Source organism: Narcine bancroftii, chromosome 13 (assembly GCF_036971445.1).
Source record: "Narcine bancroftii isolate sNarBan1 chromosome 13, sNarBan1.hap1, whole genome shotgun sequence".
Taxonomy (NCBI): Eukaryota; Metazoa; Chordata; class Chondrichthyes; order Torpediniformes; family Narcinidae; genus Narcine; species Narcine bancroftii.
Genome location: NC_091481.1, coordinates 91950454 through 91966411, shown reverse-complemented (window position 1 = coordinate 91966411; position 15958 = coordinate 91950454).

Genomic DNA, 15958 nt, shown 5'->3' with positions numbered 1-15958 from the left:
AGGGAATCAGAGGCAGGGAATCAGAGGCAGGGAATCAGAGGAAGGCAATCAGAGGCAGGGAATCAGAGGCAGGGAATCTGAGGCGGGGAATCTGAGGCGGGGAATCTGAGGCGGGGAATCTGAGATGGGGAATCTGAGGCGGGGAATATGAGGCAGGGAATATGAGGCGGGGAATCTGAGGCAGGGAATCTGAGGTGGGGAATCTCAGGCAGGGAATCTCAGGCAGGGAATTAGAGCCGGGAAATCTGATGCGGGGAATCAGAGGCGGGGAATCAGAGGCGGGGAAACAGAGGCAGGGAATCAGAGGCGGGGAATCAGAGGCGGGGAATCAGAGGCGGGGAATAAGAGGCGGGGAATCAGAGGCGGGGAATCAGAGGCAGGGAATCTGAGGCAGGGAATCTGAGGCAGGGAATCTGAGGCAGGGAATCTGAGGCAGGGAATCAGAGGCGGGGAATCAGAGGCGGGGAATCAGCGGGAGGAAAAGAGATGTGGGGAAAGAGAGGCAGAGAAAGAGGCGCGGAAATAGAGGCAGGGAAAGAGAGGCGGGGAATGAAAGGTGGGGAATCAGAGGCGGGGAAACAGGCGGGTAAACAGAGGCAGTTAAACATAGGTGGATAAATAGAGGCGGGGAAAGAGGCGGGCAAAACATGGTGGTTGGAACTTGTGTGTTTAAAATGAGGTACACAAAACAGATCAAACAGTGTTGTTGAAATTGAGGGAGGGAAAGACAGGCACGGAAAGAGTGGAGGGGAAAGAGTGGAGGCGAAAGATAGGCGTCGAGACAGAGGTGTGGAATCAGAGGCGGGGAATCAGAGGCGGTGAAACAGGTGAATAAACAGAGGTGGGTAAACATAGGCGGAAAAATAGAGGCGGGCAAAGTGATGGGTGAAACATAGTGGTTGGAACTTGTGTGTTGAAAATGAGGTACACAGAACAGATCAAACAGAGTTGTTGAAATTGAGGGAGGGAAAGAGAGGCGCGGAAAGAGTGTAGGGGAAAAAGCTGAGGCGAAAGAGAGGCATATAGACAGTGGTGGGGAATCAGAGGCGGGGAATCAGAGGCGGGGAATCAGAGGCGGGCAATCAGTGGCAGGCAATCAGAGGTGGGGAATCAGAGGCGGGGAATAAGAGGCCTGGAATCAGAGGCGGGGAATTAGAGGCGTGGAATCAGAGGCGGGGAATTAGAGGCGGGGAATCAGAGGCGGGGAAACAGAGGCGGGGAATCAGAGGCGGGGATTCAGAGGCGGGGATTCAGAGGCTGGGTATCAGAGGCGGGGAATCAGAGGCGGGGAATCAGAGGCGGGGAATCGGAGGCAGGGAATCTGAGGCAGGGAATCTGAGGCAGGGAATCTGAGGCAGGGAATCTGAGGCACGGTATCTGAGGCAGGGAATCTGAGGCGGGGAATCTGAGGTGGTAAATCTGAGTCGGGGTATCTGAGGCAGGGAATCTGAGGCAGTGAATCAGAGGCATGGAATCAGAGGCGTGTTATCAGAGGGGGCAAATGAGATGTGGGAAACTAGATGCAGAGAAAGAGGCACGGAAATAGAGGCAGGCAAAGAGAGGCAGGGTATCAGAGGCAGGGAATCAGAGGCGGGGAATCAGAGACAAGGAAAGAGAGGCGTGGAATCAGAGGTGCGGAATCAGAGGCAGGGAATCAGAGGAAGGAATCAGAGGCAGGGAATCAGAGGCAGGCAATAAGAGGCAGGGAATCAGAGGCAGGGAATCAGAGGCAGGCAATCAGAGGCAGGGAATCTGAGGCAGGGAATCTGAGGCAGGGAATCTGAGGCAGGGAATCAGAGGCAGGGAATCTGAGGCAGGAAATCTGAGGCAGGGAATCTGAGGCAGGGAATCAGAGGTGGGGAATCAGAGGCAGGAAATCAGAGGCAGGGAATCAGAGGCAGGGAATCAGATGAAGGGAATCAGATGAAGGGAATCTGAGGCAGGGAATCTGAGGCAGGGAATCTGAGGCAGGGAATCTTAGGCGGGGAATCTGAGGCGGGGAATCTGAGGCGGGGAATCTGAGGCGGGGAATCTGAGGCAGGGAATCTGAGGCGGGGAATCTGAGGCGGGGAATCTGAGGCGGGGAATCTGAGGCAGGGAATCTGAGGCAAGGATTCTGAGGCATGGAATCTCAGGCAGGGAATCAGAGCCGGGGAATCTGAGGCGGGGAATCAGACGCGGGGAATCAGAGGCGGGGAAACAGAGGCAGGGAATCAGAGGCGGGGAATCAGAGGCAGGGAATCAGAGGCGGGGAATAAGAGGTGGGGAATCAGAGGCGGGGAATCAGAGGCAGGGAATCTGAGGCAAGGAATCTGAGGCAGGGAATCTGAGGCAGGGAATCAGAGGCGGGGAATCAGAGGCGGGGAATCAGAGGCGGGGAATCAGAGGCATGGAATCAGAGGCGGGTTATCAGAGGGGACAAATGAGATGTGGGAAACTAGATGCAGAGAAAGAGGCACGGAAATAGAGGCAGGCAAAGAGAGGCAGGGTATCAGAGGCAGGGAATCAGAGGTGGGCAATCAGAGACACGGAAAGAGAGGCGTGGAATCAGAGGTGCGGAATCAGAGGCAGGGAATTAGAGGCAGGGAATCAGAGGCAGGGAATCAGAGGCAGGGAATCAGAGGCAGGGAATCAGAGGCAGGGAATCAGAGGAAGGCAATCAGAGGCAGGGAATCAGAGGCGGGGAATCTGAGGCGGGGAATCTGAGGCGGGGAATCTGAGGCGGGGAATCTGAGATGGGGAATCTGAGGCGGGGAATATGAGGCAGGGAATCTGAGGCGGGGAATCTGAGGCAGGGAATCTGAGGTGGGGAATCTCAGGCAGGGAATCTCAGGCAGGGAATTAGAGCCGGGAAATCTGATGCGGGGAATCAGAGGCGGGGAATCAGAGGCGGGGAAACAGAGGCAGGGAATCAGAGGCGGGGAATCAGAGGCGGGGAATCAGAGGCGGGGAATAAGAGGCGGGGAATCAGAGGCGGGGAATCAGAGGCAGGGAATCTGAGGCAGGGAATCTGAGGCAGGGAATCTGAGGCAGGGAATCTGAGGCAGGGAATCAGAGGCGGGGAATCAGAGGCAGGGAATCAGAGGCGGGGAATCAGAGGCGGGGAATCAGAGGCATGGAATCAGAGGCGGGTTATCAGAGGGGGCAAATGAGATGTGGGAAACTAGATGCAGAGAAAGAGGCACCGAAATAGAGGCAGGCAAAGAGAGGCAGGGTATCAGAGGCAGGGAATCAGAGGCAGGGATTTAGAGGCAGGGAATCAGAGGCAGGGAATCAGAGGCGGGGAATCTGAGGCGGGGTATCTGAGGCGGGGTATCTGAGGCAGGGAATCTCAGCCAGGGAATCAGAGTCGGGGAATCTGAGGCGGGGAATCTGAGGCAGGATATCTGAGGCAGGAAATCTGAGGCAGGGAATCTGAGGCAGGGAATCAGAGGCGGGGAATCAGAGGCAGGGAATCAGAGGCATGGAATCAGAGGCAGGGAATCTGAGGCAGGGAATCTGATGCAGGGAATCAGAGCCGGGGAATCTGAGGAAGGGAATCAGAGGCGGGGAATCAGAGGCGGGGAATCAGAGGCGGGGAATAAGAGGCGGGGAATCAGAGGCGGGGAATCAGAAGCAGGGAATCTGAGGCAGGGAATCAGAGGCGGGGAATCAGAGGCAGGGAATCAGAGGCGGGGAATCAGAGGCGGGGAATCAGCGGGAGGAAAAGAGATGTGGGGAAAGAGAGGCAGAGAAAGAGGCGCGGAAATAGAGGTAGGGAAGGAGAGGCGGGGAATGAAAGGTGGGGAATCAGAGGCGGGGAAACAGGCGGGTAAACAGAGGCAGTTAAACATAGGTGGATAAATAGAGGCGGGGAAAGAGGCGGGCAAAACATAGTGGTTGGAACTTGTGTGTTTAAAATGAGGTACACAAAACAGATCAAACAGTGTTGTTGAAACTGAGGGAGGGAAAGACAGGCACGGAAAGAGTGGAGGGGAAAGAGTGGAGGTGAAAGAGAGGCGTCGAGACAGAGGTGGGGAATCAGAGGCGGGGAATCAGAGGCGGGGAATCAGAGGCGGGGTATCTGAGGCGGGGTATCTGAGGCAGGGAATCTCAGCCAGGGAATCAGAGTCGGGGAATCTGAGGCGGGGAATCTGAGGCAGGATATCTGAGGCAGGAAATCTGAGGCAGGGAATCTGAGGCAGGGAATCAGAGGCGGGGAATCAGAGGCAGGGAATCAGAGGCATGGAATCAGAGGCAGGGAATCTGAGGCAGGGAATCTGATGCAGGGAATCAGAGCCGGGGAATCTGAGGAAGGGAATCAGAGGCGGGGAATCAGAGGCGGGGAATCAGAGGCGGGGAATAAGAGGCGGGGAATCAGAGGCGGGGAATCAGAAGCAGGGAATCTGAGGCAGGGAATCAGAGGCGGGGAATCAGAGGCAGGGAATCAGAGGCGGGGAATCAGAGGCGGGGAATCAGCGGGAGGAAAAGAGATGTGGGGAAAGAGAGGCAGAGAAAGAGGCGCGGAAATAGAGGTAGGGAAGGAGAGGCGGGGAATGAAAGGTGGGGAATCAGAGGCGGGGAAACAGGCGGGTAAACAGAGGCAGTTAAACATAGGTGGATAAATAGAGGCGGGGAAAGAGGCGGGCAAAACATAGTGGTTGGAACTTGTGTGTTTAAAATGAGGTACACAAAACAGATCAAACAGTGTTGTTGAAACTGAGGGAGGGAAAGACAGGCACGGAAAGAGTGGAGGGGAAAGAGTGGAGGTGAAAGAGAGGCGTCGAGACAGAGGTGGGGAATCAGAGGCGGGGAATCAGAGGCGGGGAATCAGAGGCGGTGAAACAGGTGAATAAACAGAGGCGGGTAAACATAGGCGGAAAAGTAGAGGCGGGGATAGTGATGGGTGAAACATAGTGGTTGGAACTTGTGTGTTGAAAATGAGGTACACAGAACAGATCAAACAGAGTTGTTGAAATTGAGGGAGGGAAAGAGAGGCGCGGAAAGAGTGTAGGGGAAAAAGCGGAGGCCAAAGAGAGGCATACAGACAGTGGTGGGGAATCAGAGGCGGGGAATCAGAGGCGGGGAATCAGAGGCGGACAATCAGTGGCAGGCAATCAGAGGTGGGGAATCAGAGGCGGGGAATAAGAGGCCTGGAATCAGAGGCGGGGAATTAGAGGCGTGGAATCAGAGGCGGGGAATTAGTGGCAGGGAATCAGAGGCGGGGAAACAGAGGCGGGGAATCAGAGGCGGGGATTCAGAGGCGGGGATTCAGAGGCTGGGTATCAGAGGCGGGGAATCAGAGGCGGGGAATCGGAGGCGGGGAATCGGAGGCAGGAAATCTGAGGCAGGGAATCTGAGGCAGGGAATCTGAGGCAGGGAATCTGAGGCAGGGAATCTGAGGCAGGGAATCTGAGGCGGGGAATCTGAGGTGGTAAATCTGAGTCGGGGTATCTGAGTCAGGGAATCTGAGGCGTGTTATCAGAGGGGGCAAATGATATGTGGGAAACTAGATGCAGAGAAAGAGGCACGGAAATAGAGGCAGGCAAAGAGAGGCAGGATATCAGAGGCAGGGAATCAGAGGCGGGGAATCAGAGACAAGGAAAGAGAGGCGTGGAATCAGAGGTGCGGAATCAGAGGCAGGGAATCAGAGGAAGGAATCAGAGGCAGGGAATCAGAGGCGGGGAAACAGAGGCAGGGAATCAGAGGCGGGGAATCAGAGGCGGGGAATCAGAGGCGGGGAATAAGAGGTGGGGAATCAGAGGCGGGGAATCAGAGGCAGGGAATCTGAGGCAAGGAATCTGAGGCAGGGAATCTGAGGCAGGGAATCAGAGGCGGGGAATCAGAGGCGGGGAATCAGAGGCGGGGAATCAGAGGCATGGAATCAGAGGCGGGTTATCAGAGGGGGCAAATGAGATGTGGGAAACTAGATGCAGAGAAAGAGGCACGGAAATAGAGGCAGGCAAAGAGAGGCAGGGTATCAGAGGCAGGGAATCAGAGGCGGGGAATCAGAGGCGGGGAATCAGAGGCGGGGAATAAGAGGTGGGGAATCAGAGGCAGGGAATCAGAGGCAGGGAATCTGAGGCAAGGAATCTGAGGCAGGGAATCTGAGGCAGGGAATCAGAGGCGGGGAATCAGAGGCATGGAATCAGAGGCGGGTTATCAGAGGGGGCAAATGAGATGTGGGAAACTAGATGCAGAGAAAGAGGCACGGAAATAGAGGCAGGCAAAGAGAGGCAGGGTATCAGAGGCAGGGAATCAGAGGCGGGGAATCAGAGACACGGAAAGAGAGGCGTGGAATCAGAGGTGCGGAATCAGAGGCAGGGAATTAGAGGCAGGGAATCAGAGGCAGGGAATCAGAGGCAGGGAATCAGAGGCGGGGAATCTGAGGCGGGGAATCTGAGGCGGGGAATCTGAGATGGGGAATCTGAGGCGTGGAATATGAGGCGGGGAATCTGAGGCGGGGAATCTGAGGCAGGGAATCTGAGGCAGGGAATCTCAGGCAGGGAATCTCAGGCAGGGAATTAGAGCCGGGAAATCTGATGCGGGGAATCAGAGGCGGGGAATCAGAGGCGGGGAAACAGAGGCAGGGAATCAGAGGCGGGGAATAAGAGGCCTGGAATCAGAGGCGGGGAATTAGAGGCGTGGAATCAGAGGCGGGGAATTAGTGGCAGGGAATCAGAGGCGGGGAAACAGAGGCGGGGAATCAGAGGCGGGGATTCAGAGGCGGGGATTCAGAGGCTGGGTATCAGAGGCGGGGAATCAGAGGCGGGGAATCGGAGGCGGGGAATCGGAGGCAGGAAATCTGAGGCAGGGAATCTGAGGCAGGGAATCTGAGGCAGGGAATCTGAGGCAGGGAATCTGAGGCAGGGAATCTGAGGCGGGGAATCTGAGGTGGTAAATCTGAGGCAGGGAATCTGAGGCAGGGAATCTGAGGCAGGGAATCTGAGGCAGGGAATCTGATGCAGGGAATCAGAGCCGGGGAATCTGAGGAAGGGAATCAGAGGCGGGGAATCAGAGGCGGGGAATCAGAGGCGGGGAATAAGAGGCGGGCAATCAGAGGCAGGGAATCAGAAGCAGGGAATCTGAGGCAGGGAATCTGAGGCAGGGAATCTGAGGCAGGGAATCAGAGGCGGGGAATCAGAGGCAGGGAATCAGAGGCGGGGAATCAGAGGCGGGGAATCAGCGGGAGGAAAAGAGATGTGGGGAAAGAGAGGCAGAGAAAGAGGCGCGGAAATAGAGGTAGGGAAGGAGAGGCGGGGAATGAAAGGTGGGGAATCAGAGGCGGGGAAACAGGCGGGTAAACAGAGGCAGTTAAACATAGGTGGATAAATAGAGGCGGGGAAAGAGGCGGGCAAAACATAGTGGTTGGAACTTGTGTGTTTAAAATGAGGTACACAAAACAGATCAAACAGTGTTGTTGAAACTGAGGGAGGGAAAGACAGGCACGGAAAGAGTGGAGGGGAAAGAGTGGAGGTGAAAGAGAGGCGTCGAGACAGAGGAGGGGAATCAGAGGCGGGGAATCAGAGGCGGGGAATCAGAGGCGGTGAAACAGGTGAATAAACAGAGGCGGGTAAACATAGGCGGAAAAGTAGAGGCGGGGAAAGTGATGGGTGAAACATAGTGGTTGGAACTTGTGTGTTGAAAATGAGGTACACAGAACAGATCAAACAGAGTTGTTGAAATTGAGGGAGGGAAAGAGAGGCGCGGAAAGAGTGTAGGGGAAAAAGCTGAGGCGAAAGAGAGGCATATAGACAGTGGTGGGGAATCAGAGGCGGGGAATCAGAGGCGGGGAATCAGAGGCGGACAATCAGTGGCAGGCAATCAGAGGTGGGGAATCAGAGGCGGGGAATAAGAGGCCTGGAATCAGAGGCGGGGAATTAGAGGCGTGGAATCAGAGGCGGGGAATTAGTGGCAGGGAATCAGAGGCGGGGAAACAGAGGCGGGGAATCAGAGGCGGGGATTCAGAGGCGGGGATTCAGAGGCTGGGTATCAGAGGCGGGGAATCAGAGGCGGGGAATCGGAGGCGGGGAATCGGAGGCAGGAAATCTGAGGCAGGGAATCTGAGGCAGGGAATCTGAGGCAGGGAATCTGAGGCAGGGAATCTGAGGCAGGGAATCTGAGGCGGGGAATCTGAGGTGGTAAATCTGAGTCGGGGTATCTGAGTCAGGGAATCTGAGGCGTGTTATCAGAGGGGGCAAATGATATGTGGGAAACTAGATGCAGAGAAAGAGGCACGGAAATAGAGGCAGGCAAAGAGAGGCAGGGTATCAGAGGCAGGGAATCAGAGGCGGGGAATCAGAGACAAGGAAAGAGAGGCGTGGAATCAGAGGTGCGGAATCAGAGGCAGGGAATCAGAGGAAGGAATCAGAGGCAGGGAATCAGAGGCGGGGAAACAGAGGCAGGGAATCAGAGGCGGGGAATCAGAGGCGGGGAATCAGAGGCGGGGAATAAGAGGTGGGGAATCAGCGGCGGGGAATCAGAGGCAGGGAATCTGAGGCAAGGAATCTGAGGCAGGGAATCTGAGGCAGGGAATCAGAGGCGGGGAATCAGAGGCGGGGAATCAGAGGCGGGGAATCAGAGGCATGGAATCAGAGGCGGGTTATCAGAGGGGGCAAATGAGATGTGGGAAACTAGATGCAGAGAAAGAGGCACGGAAATAGAGGCAGGCAAAGAGAGGCAGGGTATCAGAGGCAGGGAATCAGAGGCGGGGAATCAGAGGCGGGGAATCAGAGGCGGGGAATAAGAGGTGGGGAATCAGAGGCAGGGAATCAGAGGCAGGGAATCTGAGGCAAGGAATCTGAGGCAGGGAATCTGAGGCAGGGAATCAGAGGCGGGGAATCAGAGGCATGGAATCAGAGGCGGGTTATCAGAGGGGGCAAATGAGATGTGGGAAACTAGATGCAGAGAAAGAGGCACGGAAATAGAGGCAGGCAAAGAGAGGCAGGGTATCAGAGGCAGGGAATCAGAGGCGGGGAATCAGAGACACGGAAAGAGAGGCGTGGAATCAGAGGTGCGGAATCAGAGGCAGGGAATTAGAGGCAGGGAATCAGAGGCAGGGAATCAGAGGCAGGGAATCAGAGGCGGGGAATCTGAGGCGGGGAATCTGAGGCGGGGAATCTGAGATGGGGAATCTGAGGCGGGGAATATGAGGCGGGGAATCTGAGGCGGGGAATCTGAGGCAGGGAATCTGAGGCAGGGAATCTCAGGCAGGGAATCTCAGGCAGGGAATTAGAGCCGGGAAATCTGATGCGGGGAATCAGAGGCGGGGAATCAGAGGCGGGGAAACAGAGGCAGGGAATCAGAGGCGGGGAATCAGAGGAGGGGAATAAGAGGCGGGGAATCAGAGGCAGGCAAAGAGAGGCAGGGTATCAGAGGCAGGGAATCAGAGGCAGGGAATCAGTGGCAGGGAATCAGAGGCAGGGAATCAGAGGCAGGGAATCAGAGGCAGGGAATCAGTGGCAGGGAATAAGAGGCAGGGAATCAGAGGCAGGGAATCAGAGGCAGGGAATCAGTGGCAGGCAATCAGAGGCAGGGAATCTGAGGCAGGGAATCTGAGCCGGGGAATCTGAGGCGGGGAATCTGAGGCGTGGAATCTGAGGCGGAGAATCTGAGGCGGGGAATCTGAGGCGGGGAATCTGAGGCGGGGAATCTGAGGCGGGGAATCTGAGGCGGGGAATCTGAGGCGGGGAATCTGAGGCAGGGAATCTCAGCCAGGGAATCAGAGTCGGGGAATCTGAGGCGGGGAATCAGAGGCGGGGTATCAGAGGCGGGGAAACAGAGGCAGGGAATCAGAGGCGGGGAATCAGAGGCGGGGAATCAGAGGCGGGGAATAAGAGGCGGGGAATCAAAGGCGGGGAATCAGAGGCGGGGAATCTGAGGCAGGAAATCTGAGGCAGGGAATCTGAGGCAGGGAATCAGAGGCGGGGAATCAGAGGCAGGGAATCAGAGGCGTGGAATCAGAGGCAGGGAATCTGAGGCAGGGAATCTGATGCAGGGAATCAGAGCCGGGGAATCTGAGGAAGGGAATCAGAGGCGGGGAATCAGAGGCGGGGAATCAGAGGCGGGGAATAAGAGGCGGGGAATCAGAGGCGGGGAATCAGAAGCAGGGAATCTGAGGCAGGGAATCTGAGGCAGGGAATCTGAGGCGTGGAATCTGAGGCGGAGAATCTGAGGCGGGGAATGTGAGGCGGGGAATCTGAGGCGGGGAATCTGAGGCGGGGAATCTGAGGCGTGGAATCTGAGGCGGAGAATCTGAGGCGGGGAATCTGAGGCGGGGAATCTGAGGCGGGGAATCTGAGGCGGGGAATCTGAGGCGGGGAATCTGAGGCGGGGTATCTGAGGCAGGGAATCTCAGCCAGGGAATCAGAGTCGGGGAATCTGAGGCGGGGAATCAGAGGCGGGGTATCAGAGGCGGGGAAACAGAGGCAGGGAATCAGAGGCGGGGAATCAGAGGCGGGGAATCAGAGGCGGGGAATAAGAGGCGGGGAATCAGAGCCGGGGAATCTGAGGCAGGGAATCAGAGGTGGGGAATCAGAGGAGGGGAATCAGAGGCGGGGAATAAGAGGCGGGGAATCAGAGGCGGGGAATCTGAGGCAGGGAATCTGAGGCAGGGAATCTGAGGCAGGGAATCTGAGGCAGGGAATCAGAGGCGGGGAATCAGAGGCAGGGAATCAGAGGCGGGGAATCAGAGGCGGTGAATCAGGGGGAGGAAAAGAGATGTGGGGAAAGAGAGGCAGAGAAAGAGGCACAGAAATAGAGGCAGGGAAAGAGAGGCAGGGAATGAAACGTGGGGAATCAGAGGCGGGGAAACAGGTGGGTAAACAGAGGCAGGTAAACATAGGTGGATAAATAGAGGCGGGGAAAGAGGCGGGCAAAACATAGTGGTTGGAACTTGTGTGTTTAAAATGAGGTACACAAAACAGATCAAACAGTGTTGTTGAAATTGAGGGAGGGAAAGACAGGCACGGAAAGAGTGGAGGGGAAAGAGTGGAGGCGAAAGGGAGGCGTCGAGACAGAGGTGGGGAATCAGAGGTGGGGAATCATAGGCGGTGAAACAGGTGGGTAAACAGAGGCGGGTAAACATAGGCGGAAAAATAGAGGCGGGGAAAGTGATGGGTGAAACATAGTTGTTGGAACTTGTGTGTTGAAAATGAGGTACACAGAACAGATCAAACAGAGTTGTTGAAATTGAGGGAGGGAAAGAGAGGCGCGGAAAGAGTGTAGGGGAAAAAGCTGAGGCGAAAGAGAGGCATATAGACAGTGGTGGGGAATCAGAGGCGGGGAATCAGAGGCGGGGAATCAGAGGCGGGGAATCAGAGGCGGGGAAACAGAGGCAGGGAATCAGAGGCGGGGAATCAGAGGCAGGGAATCTGAGGCAAGGAATCTGAGGCAGGGAATCTGAGGCTGGGAATCAGAGGCGGGGAATCAGAGGTGGGAATCAGAGGCGGGGAATCAGAGGCATGGAATCAGAGGCGGGTTATCAGAGGGGGCAAATGAGATGTGGGAAACTAGATGCAGAGAAAGAGGCACGGAAATAGAGGCAGGCAAAGAGAGGCAGGGTATCAGAGGCAGGGAATCACAGGCGGGGAATCAGAGGCGGGGAATCAGAGGCGGGGAATCAGAGGCGGACAATCAGTGGCAGGCAATCAGAGGAGGGGCATCAGAGGCGGGGAATAAGAGGCCTGGAATCAGAGGCGGGGAATTAGAGGCGTGGAATCAGAGGCGGGGAATTAGTGGCAGGGAATCAGAGGCGGGGAAACAGAGGCGGGGAATCAGAGGCGGGGATTCAGAGGCGGGGATTCAGAGGCTGGGTATCAGAGGCGGGGAATCAGAGGCGGGGAATCAGAGGCGGGGAATCGGAGGCAGGAAATCTGAGGCAGGGAATCTGAGGCAGGGAATCTGAGGCAGGGAATCTGAGGCAGGGAATCTGAGGCAGGGAATCTGAGGCGGGGAATCGGAGGTGGTAAATCTGAGTCGGGGTATCTGAGTCAGGGAATCTGAGGCGTGTTATCAGAGGGGGCAAATGAGATGTGGGAAACTAGATGCAGAGAAAGAGGCACGGAAATAGAGGCAGGCAAAGAGAGGCAGGGTATCAGAGGCAGGGAATCAGAGGCGGGGAATCAGAGACAAGGAAAGAGAGGCGTGGAATCAGAGGTGCGGAATCAGAGGCAGGGAATCAGAGGCAGGGAATCAGAGGCAGGGAATCAGAGGCAGGCAATAAGAGGCAGGGAATCAGAGGCAGGGAATCAGAGGCAGGCAATCAGAGGCAGGGAATCTGAGGCAGGGAATCTGAGGCAGGGAATCTGAGGCAGGGAATCAGAGGCAGGGAATCTGAGGCAGGGAATCTGAGGCAGGGAATCTGAGGCGTGGAATCAGAGGTGGGGAATCAGAGGCAGGAAATCAGAGGCAGGGAATCAGAGGCAGCGAATCAGATGAAGGGAATCAGATGAAGGGAATCTGAGGCAGGGAATCTGAGGCAGGGAATCTGAGGCAGGGAATCTGAGGCGGGGAATCTGAGGCGGGGAATCTGAGGCGGGGAATCTGAGGCGGGGAATCTGAGGCAGGGAATGTGAGGCGGGGAATCTGAGGCGGGGAATCGGAGGCGGGGAATCTGAGGCAGGGAATCTGAGGTGGGGATTCTGAGGCATGGAATCTCAGGCAGGGAATCAGAGCCGGGGAATCTGAGGCGGGGAATCAGACGCGGGGAATCAGAGGCGGGGAAACAGAGGCAGGGAATCAGAGGCGGGGAATCAGAGGCAGGGAATCTGAGGCAAGGAATCTGAGGCAGGGAATCTGAGGCTGGGAATCAGAGGCGGGGAATCAGAGGCGGGAATCAGAGGCGGGGAATCAGAGGCATGGAATCAGAGGCGGGTTATCAGAGGGGGCAAATGAGATGTGGGAAACTAGATGCAGAGAAAGAGGCACGGAAATAGAGGCAGGCAAAGAGAGGCAGGGTATCAGAGGCAGGGAATCACAGGCGGGGAATCAGAGGCGGGGAATCAGAGGCGGGGAATAAGAGGTGGGGAATCAGAGGTGGGGAATCAGAGGCAGGGAATCTGAGGCAAGGAATCTTAGGCAGGGAATCAGAGGCGGGGAATTAGAGGCAGGGAATCAGAGGCAGGGAATCAGAGGCAGGGAATCAGAGGCAGGGAATCAGAGGCAGGGAATCAGAGGCAGGGAATCAGAGGAAGGCAATCAGAGGCAGGGAATCTGAGGCAGGGAAACTGAGGCGGGGAATCTGAGGCGGGGAATCTGAGGCGTGGAATCTGAGATGGGGAATCTGAGGCGGGGAATATGAGGCGGGGAATCTGAGGCGGGGAATCTGAGGCAGGGAATCTCAGGCAGGGAATCTCAGGCAGGGAATCTCAGGCAGGGAATTAGAGCCGGGAAATCTGATGCGGGGAATCAGAGGCGGGGAATCAGAGGCGGGGAAACAGAGGCAGGGAATCAGAGGCGGGGAATCAGAGGCGGGGAATAAGAGGCGGGGAATCAGAGGCAGGCAAAGAGAGGCAGGGTATCAGAGGCAGGGAATCAGAGGCGGGGAATCAGAGATACCGAAAGAGAGGCGTGGAATCAGAGGCTCGGAATCAGAGGCAGGGAATCAGAGGCAGGGAATCAGAGGCAGGGAATAAGAGGCAGGGAATCAGAGGCAGGGAATCAGAGGCAGGGAATCAGTGGCAGGCAATCAGAGGCAGGGAATCTGAGGCAGGGAATCTGAGCCGGGGAATCTGAGGCGGGGAATCTGAGGCGTGGAATCTGAGGCGGAGAATCTGAGGCGGGGAATCTGAGGCGGGGAATCTGAGGCGGGGAATCTGAGGCGGGGAATCTGAGGCGGGGAATCTGAGGCGGGGAATCTGAGGCGGGGAATCTGAGGCGTGGAATCTGAGGCGGGGAATCAGAGGCGGGTAATCTGAGGCGGGGAATCAGAGGCGGGGAAACAGAGGCAGGGAATCAGAGGCGGGGAATCAGAGGCAGGGAATCTGAGGCAAGGAATCTGAGGCAGGGAATCTGAGGCTGGGAATCAGAGGCGGGGAATCAGAGGCGGGAATCAGAGGCGGGGAATCAGAGGCATGGAATCAGAGGCGGGTTATCAGAGGGGGCAAATGAGATGTGGGAAACTAGATGCAGAGAAAGAGGCACGGAAATAGAGGCAGGCAAAGAGAGGCAGGGTATCAGAGGCAGGGAATCACAGGCGGGGAATCAGAGGCGGGGAATCAGAGGCGGGGAATAAGAGGTGGGGAATCAGAGGTGGGGAATCAGAGGCAGGGAATCTGAGGCAAGGAATCTTAGGCAGGGAATCAGAGGCGGGGAATTAGAGGCAGGGAATCAGAGGCAGGGAATCAGAGGCAGGGAATCAGAGGCAGGGAATCAGAGGCAGGGAATCAGAGGCAGGGAATCAGAGGAAGGCAATCAGAGGCAGGGAATCTGAGGCAGGGAAACTGAGGCGGGGAATCTGAGGCGGGGAATCTGAGGCGTGGAATCTGAGATGGGGAATCTGAGGCGGGGAATATGAGGCGGGGAATCTGAGGCGGGGAATCTGAGGCAGGGAATCTGAGGCAGGGAATCTCAGGCAGGGAATCTCAGGCAGGGAATTAGAGCCGGGAAATCTGATGCGGAGAATCAGAGGCGGGGAATCAGAGGCAGGGAATGTGAGGCGGGGAATCTGAGGCGGGGAATCGGAGGCGGGGAATCTGAGGCAGGGAATCTGAGGTGGGGATTCTGAGGCATGGAATTTCAGGCAGGGAATCAGAGCCGGGGAATCTGAGGCGGGGAATCAGACGCGGGGAATCAGAGGCGGGGAAACAGAGGCAGGGAATCAGAGGCGGGGAATCAGAGGCAGGGAATCTGAGGCAAGGAATCTGAGGCAGGGAATCTGAGGCTGGGAATCAGAGGCGGGGAATCAGAGGCGGGAATCAGAGGCGGGGAATCAGAGGCATGGAATCAGAGGCGGGTTATCAGAGGGGGCAAATGAGATGTGGGAAACTAGATGCAGAGAAAGAGGCACGGAAATAGAGGCAGGCAAAGAGAGGCAGGGTATCAGAGGCAGGGAATCACAGGCGGGGAATCAGAGGCGGGGAATCAGAGGCGGGGAATCAGAGGCGGACAATCAGTGGCAGGCAATCAGAGGAGGGGCATCAGAGGCGGGGAATAAGAGGCCTGGAATCAGAGGCGGGGAATTAGAGGCGTGGAATCAGAGGCGGGGAATTAGTGGCAGGGAATCAGAGGCGGGGAAACAGAGGCGGGGAATCAGAGGCGGGGATTCAGAGGCGGGGATTCAGAGGCTGGGTATCATAGGCGGGGAATCAGAGGCGGGGAATCAGAGGCGGGGAATCGGAGGCAGGAAATCTGAGGCAGGGAATCTGAGGCAGGGAATCTGAGGCAGGGAATCTGAGGCAGGGAATCTGAGGCAGGGAATCTGAGGCGGGGAATCGGAGGTGGTAAATCTGAGTCGGGGTATCTGAGTCAGGGAATCTGAGGCGTGTTATCAGAGGGGGCAAATGAGATGTGGGAAACTAGATGCAGAAAAAGAGGCACGGAAATAGAGGCAGGCAAAGAGAGGCAGGGTATCAGAGGCAGGGAATCAGAGGCGGGGAATCAGAGACAAGGAAAGAGAGGCGTGGAATCAGAGGTGCGGAATCAGAGGCAGGGAATCAGAGGCAGGGAATCAGAGGCAGGGAATCAGAGGCAGGCAATAAGAGGCAGGGATTCAGAGGCAGGGAATCAGAGGCAGGCAATCAGAGGCAGGGAATCTGAGGCAGGGAATCTGAGGCAGGGAATCTGAGGCAGGGAATCAGAGGCAGGGAATCTGAGGCAGGGAATCTGAGGCAGGGAATCTGAGGCGTGGAATCAGAGGTGGGGAATCAGAGGCAGGAAATCAGAGGCAGGGAATCAGAGGCAGCGAATCAGATGAAGGGAATCAGATGAAGGGAATCTGAGGCAGGGAATCTGAGGCAGGGAATCTGAGGCAGGGAATCTG